Source organism: Scylla paramamosain, chromosome 41 (genome assembly GCF_035594125.1).
Source record: "Scylla paramamosain isolate STU-SP2022 chromosome 41, ASM3559412v1, whole genome shotgun sequence".
Lineage (NCBI taxonomy): Eukaryota > Metazoa > Arthropoda > Malacostraca > Decapoda > Portunidae > Scylla > Scylla paramamosain.
In genome coordinates this window covers 1,160,903-1,178,674 of record NC_087191.1, presented here as the reverse complement: position 1 = coordinate 1,178,674, position 17,772 = coordinate 1,160,903, and the positions used below count along the sequence as shown (strand labels likewise).

At 41.6% G+C, this 17,772-nt stretch overlaps 1 long non-coding RNA gene across 1 annotated transcript in view; it reads right to left on the bottom strand.

Annotated features, from left to right (window-relative positions):
* Positions 1 to 1,874: 1,874 nt before the first annotated feature.
* Positions 1,875 to 17,772, bottom strand: part of LOC135093122 (uncharacterized) — a 53,537-nt gene continuing 37,639 nt past the window's right edge. Inside the window, exons 4-5 of the long non-coding RNA XR_010263215.1 lie at positions 2,466 to 2,594; positions 1,875 to 2,085 (exon numbers count right to left, since the gene is read on the bottom strand). This is a non-coding gene — a long non-coding RNA (uncharacterized LOC135093122). The remainder of the gene's footprint in view (positions 2,086 to 2,465; positions 2,595 to 17,772) is intronic.

The following is a 17,772-nucleotide window of genomic DNA, read 5'->3' as shown; positions in this document are numbered from 1 at the left end:
GGTAAGCTGAACCTGTCAGTGACAGACAATAGACAGTCAGTGACAGTAGACAGGTTGAAATACGATAATTTTCGACGGGTGTATATGACAACTGCGGCATTGAACTCTGCAAGCCGCAAACGTGACCCGGCAGTTGGCGGCTGAACATAGAAGGACGGGGAAGTGCTTGTAGAAGTCTAGTAAAGTCAGCGCGTGAGGGAGTTATATATATCAAGCTTTCATCTTCTGTACCTTGAGAGACGTGTCCATGAACTGGTAACTGTGCCATGTACTGTGCCTCATAATTGTGCCTATATTGTGTTCTGTGCTTAGGGCCCGGGTGCCCAAGTATGTTCGTATCAGTTGTGGAGCTGGTGCCCGAGTCCTGTAAGTAACAGTATAGCTTTGTGTACACCATTTACGCCGATAACAGCAACAGTAAGAGGAGTTGTCTGGACAGTGAGCCTGTCTCCTGTGCTTGGAATCGCAGACGTGAAGAACGTAAGATTATCTTTCAGGTTGAAGTGAATGATTATGACAGCCGAAGAGTTTAATGTGACACACACACACACACACACACACACACACACACACACACACACACACACACTCCGCTGACTTCTCCACAAACCTCTCTCAGCTACCATGGTTAATGTTACAATAATCCCTTCCTTCTTTGCCGCTGAACACTGACATGATGATATAGTATACTTACTGTAGTGTGTGTCTGTTAAAGTTTTAGACAGCGTCCTCCTATAGTTAACTCACAAATCTGCGTTGAAATTAGAGGTGCCACCCAGAGCCAAGGCCACAAACTGGGTGCACAGTACGGTTCCTTTCACACACTGAGCCCTGGAACACTTCTTATGCGCCGCAGGAAGTAGTTCATATATATATATATATATATAATATTATATATATATATATATATATATATATATATATATATATATATATATATATATATATATATATATATATATATATATATATATATATATATATATATATATATATATATATATATAAAGTCGTTGTTTTGTCCATACATAACTTCAGCTTGTTCGCTGTATCGAAACTACTGAATGATAAGCATTTTATTATGGGCATTTTACTGTGAGGGACTTTTTTTTTTTTTTTTTTTTTTTTTTTTTGCGAGATATATAAAGGACACTACGAGTTTATTATTCCGCGCTGCCCCATCAGGGAGGGAATCACGACCAGTCTTCCAGCCGTCATCACGGAGACTTTGCAAGATTGTGATTTACGTTTGTTGTTATGCTTTTGAAAATGGGAGCTTTCATCTTTACAACCCTGAAGTTTAGCACTATTTCCTCTATTGGTGAGTGTTTATGTATTTTATTTCTTAATATATGATAATTTCAGATGCCGGCCCGGCGAGGAATACCGCGTAACTACACTCCCGGGTAGGTTAGGTTAGTGTCTCCTTAAAGAGGTTCCAAAGGGATCCGAAATCCCGAATGACGTTAAATTAGGTAAGGTAAACACAGCTTAAGCTAAAAATGTCCTAATTTGTCATACTTAGACTTTTCATGAATGTCGAAAATTTGGCCTAATTTGGCTCCCTTCATAAGACCTCGCTTTCTGACGCAAAAGTGGAGGAATTATTTTAAATTTTTACCTTCAAGATTAATGAAGTGTCGTATTTGTAGGGAAAATTCACGTAATAGGTGCAAAATGAGGGAGGCGAAGGTAAGATCAGAGAATGTAATACATTATTATGTGGCAGTAACAAATCACCTTTAAGCTTGCGAACTCGCCTAGTCTTGTGCAGCTCCTCGTTCAGCTGCCAATAGACTGACTAGAAATAAAAAAGAAAAAAAAACCACGACGGAGATGAGAACATTTTTCTGGGGATTTCAATTGCAGGAATCTAAAAACTTATAAATACCCAACTATAAGATTATCTTTTTTTTGGAAACGTACGAGAAATTTATTCCCTGAGCGACGTAATCCATCACGTCGACCATGTAACCTTCAAACACGACTCTCTGCCCAGCGTGGGAGGTTGGGTCCTCCACGGTGAACTTCCGGTTCATCGCGTCTTCCGTCATGGCCACGAGAAGATTAGGCATCGTGCTCAGTCTGGAAATTAATGCACACTATATATAAATTCTTCAGCACGAGAAGCGTTCACAATGTGTTCAAATGAACAAAAGGTCTCAAGCCATTTGTTTTTTATGCGGCAGTCTAAACATTTAACGTCAATTTTTTTTATTTGCATTAATATGCCTTGTACAACCTGTCCTAAGGCTTGTCAGTTATTTTCAGTTCTCCTCACTTTATAAATACCAAATCCTCAATCAATTAATGTATGTATATTGGCACTTTATTTATTTATTTTTTTTTTATGACAAATAGAAGCAGAAAGTATAATTTACAAGCTGATATCTTTTAAAGATTATTGCAAATTTTTGATCACCACCAGAAATATAAAATATTATACTGCATGGATTTCTATTAACTTAGTAAACTTCTCTGGGAAAGTCTGATGATCTTGTGTTCGGCTCATTCCTGAACGTGGAGTCCAGACTGCGACCACAAGGGGCTGCACGCTAGGTTCGCTGTACGGGAGCACAGCGGATGCCACCAACCTGCAACAATATGATCAATATAATATACGTGTGTCATTATAGTATGAATCATCATGATATTCAAAAATTCCTGAGACCTGAAAAAGTCAGTGAAGTTATCTAACTTCGCCGAAGTTTCCAAAGGCAAAATTTTGCTAGAGTATTGAGTTAGTGACTTTGGTTTTGATCAAGGATAAGTTCCTGCTAGGTGTACAGCTTTCTGCATGTCGGCTCTGAAAGATGCGCTGGTTACATACCTTGGTGAATCACAGAACCGAATAGTGACCAGTTCATCAGTTTTATGGTTACTTACAAGGACGTCGATGATATTGTCAAGGCAAGTTTTGCTGATCTTAGGTAACATCCAACCACTGGCCCTGTTTAGTGACAGCAGAGGTAGACTTAATACAAGAAAACATCATTGCTAATATGCTTGAGAGAACAAAAGAAATGGATTCTGCTCCAAGTGACTGCACAGCTTTTGGTAAGCTAATTTTTATTTAACCCAATGCCGGCAATTGGGCGTCTCAGAATAATGAGAACTGAACATGGGACGGTGACAATAAACTTTATGTTAAGAGCCCCGAGAGGACACGAGGGGGTTGGAGATGATCAAGTTGTGATATGATTTTCTTGGATCATCTGGAAAAGGCCAGAATATATTCCGGGAAGCTGAAAACTCCACCAGCGCATTTACCAATCCAAGACAGAAAAAGCTTTTCATTTATAATATCTATCGATGTAGTGAAAGTTAAAATCATCATGCAATACAAACTATTACTGTCAAATATCGATTTCCTATTTTATTCCTTGATTACATACAGATATCACTATGATATACAAAATACATGAAAATTAGTAACAAAAATAAATAAATAAATGAAAAACAATAGACAAATAGATACCACCACTGTGCACAAGTATTGTGGTGGTGCTATAAACTGGCAGTTGATTCTGTTCGGTGGTTTATAAGCGTGTGTTGTGAAGCGTCTGTGATTCTGGTACGAACATATGACGCGCTGAGTGTGACAAGGGGTCAAGCGCCAAAAGTAAACGAGTAAATCGCACTTAAAGATAAGCACAGCGTGCGTCGGTCGTTCATCATCGCTTTATTTTACCTGTCTAGTGTGTCTTAGACAAGAGTATATGCAGTTATTTGTTATACCTCGTTGTAGACTACATTTACTTGGTTTTCACGTGATATACATCTGATTTCATTATGTTGAGTAATTAGAGAGAAAATGAGGGATAATGGTGTGTTAAGCAGGAAACATTTTTTTTAGATATTGAAGCTTTCACATGGCCCAGTAAACCTTAGGACAAAAAGATCTATTGGCATGCAACATCTTATAATTCATAAAGGACAGACTCAGACTCCTAAGTAAAACAGTCTATGACAATAATTTTAGTGTTTCCCGCTGGCTCAGTTGTGCTGTTTCGGCAGACAACTTAATATACAACAGTCAGCAGTACCAGGGAAGAATTAAAGAATATAAGTAGAGAAAACAAAATGAGTCGCGTAAGGCAATCCATTAACAACCAAGACGAGGGAACCGGACGAGGGCTTCACCTAGGTGTCGTGGTTCAGATGCTGACACAGTTGTGCTAGCGTCAGTCCGGGCACTGCAGGCAGTAATGGTCTAGTGTGTTGTTGGGGGAGTGACACAGAGGGCAAGAGAAATGAGGCAAACCCGCCGACGGTGCTTGTGACGATGGTGGCGGAACGTGTTGTGGTGTTGTGTGGAGATGCTGTTAGGCCTCTGGTGGTTCCATATCAAATTAAAGAACGGACAAACGGAAGTCAGCAACCACCGAATTCAGGGAAACGTGCAAGGATGACGTCCAGGTTGTCAGCCATCAAAAGGTGGTGGAGACCGTGGCGTTCCATGTGTTATAGTCAGGGGAACCACACAGGGAACAGGAAGAGAAATGCGGCACGTCTGGCAGTCCCGCAACTTCCTCACACTGGCCTGTAGCCAAGACGGAGCTTGGATGAGCACATTCTTCCTCCTCACAATAAGTCCTTTTACGGCGATACTTGTAGCAATGGTAGAGAAAGGTGTCATAGTGCCGGGTGGTGACACTCTCTTTCTTCCCTTTGGGGATCACAGGCTTGATCGATTTAGCAGAAGGCAACAGTTCGAATGCCAGTTAGGGCACCTGAGAGTGAGGGCACCAAGCCAGCCGCGGGAAGAAGCAAGTTGCCGGCGGCCTTATCAAGAGCATCAACTCTGTCACTGCCGGTAATATTGATGTGAGATGGAATCAACACAAACTTGATATTAATGAGAGAGGGAGAGAGAGGGAGGGAGGGCGCTGCCAGACGTACGATATCTTCCACTATTTTTTTCCCCTTCATCTCTCTCTCTCTCTCTCTCTCTCTCTCTCTCTCTCTCTCTCTCTCTCTCTCTCTCTCCTTTAGAATGCTTACCACATTATTATTATTATTATTATTATTATTATTATTATTATTATTATTATTATTATTATTATTTATTTATTTTTATTCTCTCTCTCTCTCTCTCTCTCTCTCTCTCTCTCTCTCTCTCTCTCTCTCTCTCTCTCTCTCTCTCTCTAGAATGCTTAGGGTTTTACAATTACCACATTATTATTATTATTATTATTCATTTCACTCAATCACTCTTACTATTGCCATAAATGTTACTGGTAAAACAAGACATTACAAACTCCTTGGCAGTGTTTTGATTGTACGTATCCTCATTTTTTTTATTTTTTTTATCATGTGAATCTTTCAGTTATGTCACCCTTATAACAGAAAACACTCAGCAGAGTCAACCTCACAGAAACCTTACCCCCAACACTCAGAAGAGCAATCATTGATGGTAATTCATCATCAGTACATGAATAATGTTTGTCAAGTCTGAAAGTGAATTGATGTCAAGCAACGACTCACTATACTGCAGGTCACGCCATGTCATATTACTGCTCTGGCAGTCAAGTGAAAATAAATGTATAATCCTGATGTAATTGATTCATAGTAAGAATATTGAAACAACCTTGAGTTTTCCCATTAATTATATTATAATCAAAGATAAAAGTTGATAATGGTGTTTCCGTGCGTTACCGTCTCCGGTCCTCGTAGTCACCTAACACAGCCGAGTGTGTGTGTGTGTGTGTGTGTGTGTGTGTGTGTGTGTCAGGATGTTGTTACTTGTACTGCTCTGGCAGGGTCGTACATCGTCAGCAGCTTTCAAAAAAAAAAAAATTGTAAAATGATAATAATAATAATAATAATAATAATAATAATAACAATAATAATAATAATAGTATTTGTAGTAGTAGTAGTAGTAGTAATAATTATTATTATAACAATAATAATAAGGATCTCGTTTGCATACTCCAACAGGTTGGACAGACACTTGACACGTAAGAGAAAAGAAGCAAGAATAGATATGTAGATTGAAGTTGATAGTAAATCTGTATGGTTGACAGAAAGACTGATGTTGATACACAGACTGTGAGCTTGACAGTCAGTGTGTGGTTGACAGACGGACTGTGAAGTTGATTGACACTAAGGTTGACAAACAATGCTAGTTTGATTAATTGGCACTGTAAGATTGACATGTGAGGTTGAATGGTACCACAATGTTGACAGACACTGTGAGATTGACATTGTGAAGTTGACAGACAGTGCGAGGTTGGCAAACAATGAGAGGATGACACTGTGACGTTCACTGTGAAAATGACACTGTGATGTTGACAGACACTGTGAAGCTGACACTGTGAGGTTGACAGACACTTTGAGGTTGACATTGAGGTTGACAGACACTGTGAAGTTCATAGATACTGAGGTTGATAGACACTGTGAGGCTGACACTATGAGGTTGATAGACACTGTGATGTTGACTGACACTGTGAGGTTGACACTGATGTTGACTGACACTGTGAGGTTGACACTGTGATGATGACTGACACTGTGAGGTTGACTGACTCTGTGAAGTTGACTGACACTATAATGTTGACTGACACGGTGACGTTGACTGACACTGTGATGTTGACTGACACTGTGATGTTGACTGACACTGTGATGTTGACTGACACTGTGATGTTGACTGACACTGTGATGTTGACTGACACTGTGACGTTGACTGACACTGTGATGTTGACTGACACTATGAGGTTGACTGACACTATGATGTTGACTGACACTGTGAGGTTGACACTGTGATGATGACTGACACTGTGAGGTTGACTGACACTATAATGTTGACTGACACTGTGACGTTGACTGACACTGTGATGTTGACTGACACTGTGACGTTGACACTGTTAGGTTGACACTGTGACGTTGACTGACACTATGAGGTTGACACTGTGACGTTGACTGACACTGTGAGGTTGACACTGTGACGTTGACTGACACTGTGAGGTTGACACTGTGACGTTGACTGACACTGTGAGGTTGACACTTTGACGTTGACTGACACTGTGAGGTTGACACTGTGACGTTGACTGACACTGTGAGGTTGACACTGTGACGTTGACTGACACTGTGAGGTTGACACTGTGACGTTGACTGACACTGTGAGGTTGACACTTTGACGTTGACTGACACTGTGAGGTTGACACTGTGACGTTGACTGACACTGTGAGGTTGACACTGTGACGTTGACTGACACTGTGAGGTTGACACTGTGAGGTTGACACTGTGACGTTGACTGACACTGTGAGGTTGACACTTTGACGTTGACTGACACTGTGATGTTGACTGACACTGTGACGTTGACACTTTGACGTTGACTGACACTGTGACGTTGACACTTTGACGTTGACTGACACTGTGACGTTGACACTGTGACGTTGACTGACACTGTGAGGTTGACACTTTGACGTTGACTGACACTGTGACGTTGACACTGTGACGTTGACTGACACTGTGAGGTTGACACTTTGGCGTTGACTGATACTGTGAGGTTGACTGACACTGTGATGTTGACTGACACTGTGATGTTGACTGACACTGTGACGTTGACTGACACTGTGACGTTGACTGACACTGTGACGTTGACTGACACTGTGATGTTGACTGACACTGTTGTCTTTTTATCTTCTACCTTTGAAAGATTCGTAACTGATTTGCCTTTGCTTTTCAAAATCACATATTATCTATTATCTATTGCTATGAGAGTGCGTGTGTGTGTGTGTGTGTGTGTGTGTGTGTGTGTGTGTGTCATAACAATAAATAAGTAATAATTGAACCTTAATAACGTAGTTTATTATAATAACACAAAACATAAGCATATTGGCATTAGCAATGCCGTACGACAGTTTGGGCTGGCTAGTGTGGCATTTGTTGATATAGATAACTAGCGTGCCCCTTCTAATTAAACTTTTTTCTTATTGATATATTTATTTTTATTTATTAATTCATTTATGGAAACTTTCATGTGTGTAACATGAAAGTTATTAACAATAGTGTATACTAATGTTTTTGCGTTAGAATTAACCATCATTATCAACAGCTACCTCTTCAAACATCTGATATTTACCGAATGAGACAGTGATGGCGATAGCATGGTTGATGAGGTATACACTACTGTGATTAATGGACCTCAGCTGCACGCACAATAGACATACGATCACATCAATATTATTTCTATGAAGTAGGGTAAATTATGGAAGAAAATACATTTCACGGTAGTTGGCGCTTGGCCCCTTGTCGCACGCAGCTACTCGTATAATGTTTGGTCTATTGCGCTAACTTCAGCAATCCCTCTGTACACACGCTGGGTTTATTGTCAAGTAAAGCATTAAGGAAAAGAAGGATTTTTTTTTTTTTTCTTATTCAATTTCACCACAATAATATCTTCGTTTAGCTGAAGATGGAGAGGCTCCTTAGATCTGAACGTTGCACCAGATACAGATAATTAGCACTGCACCTTTACTAACTTCGTACAGTCCACCTCTTTTGCACCAGGCAAACTGAAGCTAATGATAACCATATATCTTTCGATGATAAGACCCTTTTTGTAGGGGGGAAACTCTATACCACCCAACTGCTACTTCGCTGCTGGTCTGTCTACCCATTTCTCCCTCTTCTGTCTTGGCACACTCCGAAGCCAGCTCTACTCCGTTGGCTGGCCACGTCATCGCCGTGCCGACGCTTCTCTAGGCCAAGAGTCATTCGACTCCGTCCGAGGCTACGTGTCGCCTGGCTTTCCGTGTCCACGGTAGAGAGAGTTCCCATATTTGGAAGCTTAATGCCACGTCCACGGTCGAGCACTGCCCGCCGGACACGAAGGCTTTGCTCGCCAACGGGTAATTTCAGGGCCAAACCATCAAACTGTCCATTCCCGGCGCTATCTGCGGGCAGTGGATAGAGATCAGACATCACTGCCAAAGACACGACGTAAGGTGCGAGCAGACCCACTCAATTACTGACCGAAGTTAACAACACAATGTTCACACCTAGTACTAGTGTATACTGTTCTCGACAAGACGCAGTAACATTGGTTGATTTATATAGAGCGCACAAATGTTTATGGAATGTGAAGTGTGCTGACTATAAAAATAGAGACAAACGTGCTGCAGCATTGAAACACGTAGCAGAGACAATAAGCAGGAGTGAGAGCGATGTGAAAAAGAAATTAGATTCCCTCAGAAACCAACATCGGAGGGAAATGAGGTTAATGGGCACATCCCAGAAGTCAGGAGCTGGGACGGAAGAAATCTGCACACCTAAATTGTGATGTTTTGACATACTGTCACTCCACAATGATGGTGACTGTGTGCGGCTATCGGTGTCAAATATGACAAACACTGCCAGCAATCAGCAGACTACAGCAACGGTATCCGATGATGTTTCTGATTCTGAGGTACGTATACTCTCTCTCTCTCTCTCTCTCTCTCTCTCTCTCTCTCTCTCTCTCTCTCTCTCTCTCTCTCTCTCTCTCTCTCTCTCTCTCTCTCTCTCTCTCTCTCTCCCCCCCCGTTATGTCACTGTAATTTTCCATTATCTCTGTAACATTAGGGTAAGAAAATTCAACCATTAACTTTCAGACTGGCTGTATATATTTCAACATAACCCAGGGTTGAGTTTTACCAAGTAATGTGAAACAGGTTTTTTGAGTCTATTGAAACTTAAATAGTTAACGTTAAACACGCATTTCATAGTAGCATTGTCCTTTACTGTCTGTATGGCTAGAATGGCTTCAATGTCTGAAATGAATATATTCATAATGTACATTATCATAATATGCACAATACTTCGATCACTAATTTATACATAATTCTTATGTAAATGTGGAAATGGGAGTGTTAACACAATTCCAGAGGGATGGTAGACAGGGCGGGGAGGAGGGAAAAGTTTGAAATGGCAGAGAGGCCGAGGTGGAGAGGGTGGGGAACGAGGGTTAACCTGGAGGAGGAGTGGGGGCAGCTACGCAACTACATTTGGCATTCTATATTGCCATGACACAGCGCCCTCTACATTGAAGTAGTTCATGTACTCGGTACGGATTTTGTTGCCAACAGTGATGGCGCCCGAACCCAATCGTTGCAGTCCAGTCAACTGCGATGCTACGCGCCAGTCATCCGGAGTTACTGTATCCCCAATAAAATCCTCTGAATCCACAAATCCCTCAGGCGTGTAGTGGCTAGCAAAATCCCGTCTGAGAAAGTTATGCAGCGCCGTGCATGCAAGGACAACTTTTTCAATTTTCAATTGGCGCCAAAAAAAAATAAATAAATAAAAAATAAACCTATTAGAAAAAATAGAGAAAATGCCAAATACATTCTCAATACTGCGTCTAGCACTAGAAAGTCTATATGAAAAAAATTTTTCCTCGTGTTTGGTTATGATGTGGAAATGGTTTCATTATATGCCTCTGCAGCTGGAAAGCATCGTCTGCCACAAATACGTACGGCAAGATTCTGTCACTCCCCAGAATAATTCTGTCTGTTGGTAAGCCTGCAGTGTTGTTTGCAATATGATGGCAGAGATCACTGTTGCTCCACACTCCACCATCTGAAACTCTTCCATTTACACCAGTGTCTATATAAATAAATTCCAAATTACCATCACATACTGCAAGTAGACAATACTGTGGCTACCCTTATAGTTGAAAAAATATGACCCGCTGTCTTGTGGAGGCCTTATTAATATATGTTTCCTGGCTATGGCACCTGGGCAATTGGGGAAGTTCCATCTTGTAAAAAATCCTTGTGCCACACGCATCCATTCCACTGGGGTTATAGGCACCTGTAAATAGGAAAATTCAAATAACAATGACAGGCTGTTCTTACCTCCCCCTCCCATTCTCTCTCTCTCTCTCTCTCTCTCTCTCTCTCTCTCTCTCTCTCTCTCTCTCTCTCTCTCTCTCTCTCTCTCTCTCTCTCTCTCTCTCTCTCTCTCTCTCGTCTGAATTACACAACACACTGGCAACATAGTCAAAGCAGTCTAGTCCGCTAACCATCGAATCATTATATCATCCTTCATTTGTATCTGTAACTATTCATCACAATTACCAGAGAATAAATGTCTAATATTATATACAGGAGGAGGCAGTAGACACCTGCCGAAACGATAATTACTCTCAGTGAGGTCTAAAGCACTGTTCAGGGGGAGCTGTGAACTTATCATTAAACCCAGCTCTGACCTCACTGAACGTTTCCCTTTGTGTCTCACAACACAAGGGGGCAGTTACGGCCTGCCCTCTAAAGACAACTTCTTCCACACAAAACTACAATCACCTAATAGCACACACACTCTTCACTCAAAAATTTCAAAATTATCTTGGGGACTCCTACGGAGTTCCCATCTGGGGAGGGGACCATAAATGTCCCCAGGTTGGACTGCCTCTCAGTCGACGACCCTAAGTGTCTTGACACCCCCCCTCAACTTTTTTCTCATTAACTTCTGTAACATTCGCGGTCTAAGATCTAATTTTCAATCTGTAGAACACCACCTCTCCTCTTCTAAACCTCATCTTCTTTTCCTCACTGAAACTCAGGTGTCTGAGGCAACTGACAGTAGCCCCTTTTCTGTTACCTCCTACTTTCTCTATCCTCATTTTCGATCCAGAGCTGGATGTTGTGTTCATGTGCGGAATGACTTAACCTGCTCTCGTGCCCACTCTCTTCGATCTTCAGAGTTTTCCACCATCTGGCTACGACTACAGAGTCACTCTCATACTAAATTTATCTGTGCTGTACACCTCTCACCTAACTCGTCTGACTATAAGAAATTCTTTGACTACTTAACTTCCAAAGTGGAGCACATTCTGACCCTCTTCCCTCTTGCAGAGATTTCCATTCTTGGAGACTTCAATGTTCACCACCAGCTTTGGCTATCCTCTCCCTTCACTGACCATCCTGGTGAACTAGCCTTCAACTTTGCTATCCTCCACGACCTAGAGCAATTGGTGCAACACCCTACTCATATTCCTGACCGTCTTGGAGATACGCCCAACATTCTTGACCTTTTCCTGACCTCCAATCCTTCTGCTTATGCTGTCATCCTTTCTTCTCCGTTGGGCTCCTCCGATCACAATCTCATATCTGTATCTTGTCCTATTGCTCCAATCCAATCCCCAACTAGCAGAGGCGTTCTGCCTCTGCTAGTTAGGGGGACCTGAGGAGGTATTTTGCTGATTTTCCTTGGAATGACTACTGCTTCCGTGTCAGTGACTCATCTTTGTGTGCTGAGCGCATAACAGAGGTGAGTGTCTGGCATGGAAGCGTACATTTCTCACTCTTTTTCTCGACCTAAACCTTCCAGACCTTGTTCTCGTGCTATACATGATAGAGAGGTGGCCCACAAAAGGTACTTAAGCCTTCCATCACCAGAATCTCATGCACTTTATATTTCTGCCCGGAATCATGCCAAGTCTGTTCTCCAACTAGCCAAAAACTCCTTCATTGATAGAAAGTGTCAAAACCTTTCAAGATCTAACTCCCCTCATGACTTGTGGCATCCAGCCAAAAATATCTCCAATAACTTTGCTTTTTTCTTTTTTTCCCTCCTTTATTTCAACCAGATGGCACCACTGCTATCACATCTAAAGCTGAACTCTTCGCTCAAGCCTTTGCTTAAAACTCTACCTTGGACGATTCTGATCTTGTTCCTCCCTCTCCTCCACCCTCTGACTACTTCATGCTACCTATTAAAATTACTCGCAGTGATGTTTTCCATGCCCTGGCTGGCCTAAACCCTCGAAAGGCTTATGAAGCTGATGGAGTCCCTCCTTTTGTTCTCCGAAACTGTGCCTCCGTGCTTGCACCTTGCCTAGCCAAACACTTTCAGCTCTGCCTGTCAACATCTACCTTTCCTTCTTGCTGGAGGTTTGCCTACATTCAGCTTGTTCCTAAAAAGGATGACCGTTCTGATCCCTCAAACTACTTTTCTATTGCTTTAATTTCCTGCCTATCTAAAGTTTTTTAATCTATTCTGAACAGGAAGATTCTTAAACATCTATCACTCCACAACCTTCTATATGATCGCCAGTATGGGTTCCGTCAAGGCCGCTCTACTGGTGATCTTGTGGCTTTTCTTACCGAGTCTCGGTCATCCTCTTTTAGAGATTTTGGTGAAACTTTTGCTGTTGCCTTGGACATATCAAAAGCTTTTGATAGAGTCTGCCACAAAGCTTTGATTTTCAAACTACCCTCCAATAGCTTCTATCCTTCTCTTTGTAACTTCATCTCAAGCTGATGATACCACCCTGCACTTTTCCACGTCTTTTCATAGATGTCCAACCCTTCAGGAAGTAAACATTTCACGCAGGGAAGCCACAGAACCCTTGACTTCTGATCTTTCTAAAATTTCTGATTGGGGCAGAGCAAACTTGGTATTGTTCAATGCCTCAAAAACTCAATTCCTCCATCTATCAACTCGACCCAACCTTCCAGACAACTATCCCCTCTTCTTCAGTAACACTCAACTGTCCCCCTCTTCTACACTGAACATCCTCGGTGTGTCCTTTTCTTATAATATGGGGGGGTTCCACTCATACTGCTCTTCTAGACATCATCTCATCAACTCCTTTCCTCTAACTGACTGTCTTCAGCCTCACTCTCATCGCCGCAATGTTGCATCTCTAGCTGTCTTCTACCGCTATTTTCATGCTAACTGCTCTTCTGGTCTTGCTAACTGCATGCCTCCCCTCTTCCCGCGGCCTCGGTGCACAAGACTTTCTTCTTTTTCTCACCCCTATTCTGTCCACCTCTCTATCGCAAGAGTTAACCAGTATTCTCAATCATTCATCCCTTTCTCTGGTAAACTCTGGAACTCCATGCCTGCTTCTGTATTTCCACCTTCCTATGACTTGAATTCGTTCAAAGAGAGAGATTTCAAGACACTTTTCCTTCAGTTTTTTGACTACCACTTTGGACCCTTTTATGGGACCGGCATTTCAGTGGGCATTTTTTTTTTTTACTGGACTTTTGTTGACCTTGGCCAGTGCCCCTCCTACATAAAAAATAGATAAATAGAATAAATAAATATTTATGTGCAATATCTCACTATGTGCAATTTTGAGAGAGAGAGAGAGAGAGAGAGAGAGAGAGAGAGAGAGAGAGAGAGAGAGAGAGAGAGAGAGAGTGGGTGGGGGGAGAGGTGATAGAAGGATGGGTGTGCGAGAGGGATGAGGGAGCATGTTTGGTAAGGGAAGGTGGGAACTACTGATGTAGGGTAGGAAGATAATTAAATAGAATTATCCGAACCTTTGCACAGGTGTTTAGGTTCTCATTGACTATCCTAAAGTATATAAAAAGTTATCATACATGCTATAGAGGTAAAAATATGATCTGTGGCACACATTCATGTTCCCCTTTTTTTTTTAACAGATTTTTACCGATCTGATCGAAATACAGGACTCCTACAGAGCTTCTTCAACTGCATCCACTTCTGGCTGTCGTATGGACAATACCCGTATACGCGAACACTCTCCTGTGCCATCCATTATCAAAAGACCCACCAAGAGGGATCGGGTATCAAATGACACAGATAAAAAGCCATTGAACAAGCTCTCGAACAACCGAATGCATTGTCATCTACACATGACTGCGACGATGATTTTGGTATTGTAGTCGCAAACGGTCTACGATAGATCCATGGAGGCAGTAAAATATATGCAGAAAAACTTATTAATGATGTACCATTTATGGGTAAACTCGGTAACCTAACAGCGTCGACAAAGCTGACCGAATAATGGGAAACAGAATTGGAGTGGACCACGGAAGAGACGACTGTATCACAAAGTGTACCGATATAGAAAAAAAAAATGGAGTAGAGAAGTGGTATATGCAGGTGATAGGAGTTAGGAATGTGTGATAATTTGTTGAAGGTGCAATATGTACTTGATATTTAGTTGTAGCTGTGAATTGTTCATGTTGACAAGTAGTTGGGTTTAGGAAGGGGGATAATAACCCAGGGAGGAGTTAGGATTCTTTTAATCTCTGAACCTTTGAGATTAAAAAGAGATTAAAAGAATCCTAACTCCTCCCTGGGTTTTTATCCCCCTTCCTAAACCCAACTTAGTTGTAGCTCTTATCACTCATTTAAAAGTAAGTGTCATTTCGCAAATGATGTAGGTGTCTCTACTTATCATTAACATTATACAATATTACATAGAATATGTAATTTTCAGGGAATTATGTTATTCTAAGTTATATTTTTCATAAACAAATATATATGGTATTAACCATATTTACTGTATAATGTCCTTGTTTGACTAACGGCCGTGCCTTCTCCCTCAGCTACTCATCCGTGTTTAGTTTAGCCCCATTAAGGTAATTATTGCTGTACTAAATAGTTGTTATCAATAGCCTGTTTATATTCAATACAACGTGCCAGCGAAATGTCTTTTGATCAGTATATCCAGAATTACATTCCGTATTGAAACTTGATAGTATTTTCTCTCTCTCTCTCTCTCTCTCTCTCTCTCTCTCTCTCTCTCTCTCTCTCTCTCTCTCTCTCTCTCTCTCTCTCTCATATATATATATATATATATATATATATATATATATATATATATATATATATATATATATATATATATATATATATATATATAATCACATTTTCAGTAGTAAATAGGATATCTACATAGCTTACCTGCATGTAATCATCCTTCAGAACTTCATATATAGCATCACAGGTTTCTGGAATGATGATGGACAAACTCTGTTTGGAGATCCTCGTACCGTATTGTAGTGATGTGTAGGAACACCCAGTAGCCAGGTATCTGAGAGTTGCTTCTAGACGTGCTATTGGTGCAATGCTTTTTCCTCATATTTGTCTCTTGCCTCTGTATGCATGACTCCACTTTCGACAGGAGAACATAAAACCTGTTTGTGTTCATCCTCATGTAATTGCGAAGCAAATGTTAATTTTCATCCTGAATTCACGTAGGATTGTCACAGAGCTTCCCAATGCCTCACGTCTTTGTAACCACTCCTGGCACCAGACATGTCTCCGTGATCTCTTGTTTTTCTTTTTTAATGCAGGCAGCAATTATAATGCTATAAAGTGCTATCCTCTTTCGAAGTATGGCGCGCACCATGGTTATCGTACCGCGCTAAACAACTCGCTCACAATCTCTGCTTACAGCCGACTAACCTCTAACCACCATCGTCAGCCGTGTGGACACCTTCGCGGGCAGAGTCTGCAGACTTTGCCCGGTAAGGGCACACTCTGCCAGGCACAGCTAGACCGTGTGGACGTGGCATAACACTGCTTCTTCGCTCTCCTCGACTAGGTTGAGTCCTCCCTGCTTATTCCAAGTGGCGTCTTGTCATTGTTCTCGGTCTGCTTCTCCAAGATTCTCGTACCAGTGTATGTTCTCACACTAGTAAATCCGAGAGGATAGTGGTGTGTGTCGGGCAGTAGTGAGTGGAGTTCCTTCGTTGTTGTTTTTACATATCTTGGATCATGTGAGCGAGTAGTGTCTCGGTGAATCTCCTCACATTTGTTCATATATACCTGTGCCACCTTACCTACGGCCCTCACTCAATATTGCTCTGGCGTTCCTGGTTTCTAGTTGGAGAGGGAAGTGAAAAGAGGCGCACTCGGCTCGTCACACCCTTTTTCATAACAACACCGATGGTCGCTACTAATTCGTGTCATGCTTTTCATTGTTGTCACTCGAAAGGATGGCGTCAAAGGAGGAGCTGTTTATCTTTACTTTACTGGCCAAGGAAAAAGAGAAGCACTCGAAAGGCAATATATGTGCATCAGATTCTATTTAGAATGGACAGAAGCCTACTTCATAGCACAGTGAATTATGTGCTGATTAGAATAAATTCTTTTTATTTATTTCGTTTGAGGAAGCTTTCACGAGTTTCTCAACCTTACCAGGAGGCGCTCCTCCTCTGTGTTATTGCTGTAATCATCGGTGGATAAATACTTAATTAAGAACATAAGAACATAAGAACATAAGAAATAAGGGAAGCTGCAAGAAGCGACCAGGCTTACACGTGGCAGTCCCTGTATGAAACACTCCTACCTATTTCCATCTGTTATCCCCATCCATAAACTTGTCTAATCTTCTCTTAAAGCTCTCTAGTGTCCTGGCACTAACTACATGATTACTGAGTCCGTTCCACTCATCTACCACTCTATTTGAGAACCAAAGAGAACCAAATTGCTAGGCATTTTCCTACTTCATAAATAAGGCCTTCTTTATTCATCTTCATTATATTTTCCCCTCCATCCCAAACGTTTGTTAAAAAAAAAAAAAATAGGGGACGGGGTAAAAAGGGCCTGAGGCTGGCTCCACACGAACCATTTTTAACGGTCAATGGCCGCCACAGAAAAATGGTCTAAAATAAATAGGACACACACACACACACACACACACACACACACACACACACACACACACACACACACACACACACACATGGGCTACCCGCACAGGGGGCAGTTTTTTTGTGACCACAAAGTAAAGCAACCCTTTATTGCAACAAGAAACAAATATCCTCACTTCCACATATAAGCCCCTTCCACATGAAGGGCAAATGCACGGCGGGCAGACACTGCTATCTATTTTGTGGTGCCGAAGGCGATCACAAGTGTAGTGTAGAGTGGAGGTAGAGGGCGCGCTCAGACCAAAATAGTGTGCTGGCCAGCTCCTCATATTTTCCCCGTTTCAACGCTCTTAAGAACATGCAGACCATTGTTGGTCTAAAAAGATGTGTAAGAGTTGCTAGAACTTGGTAAGGTTAAAAGTGGTGACGC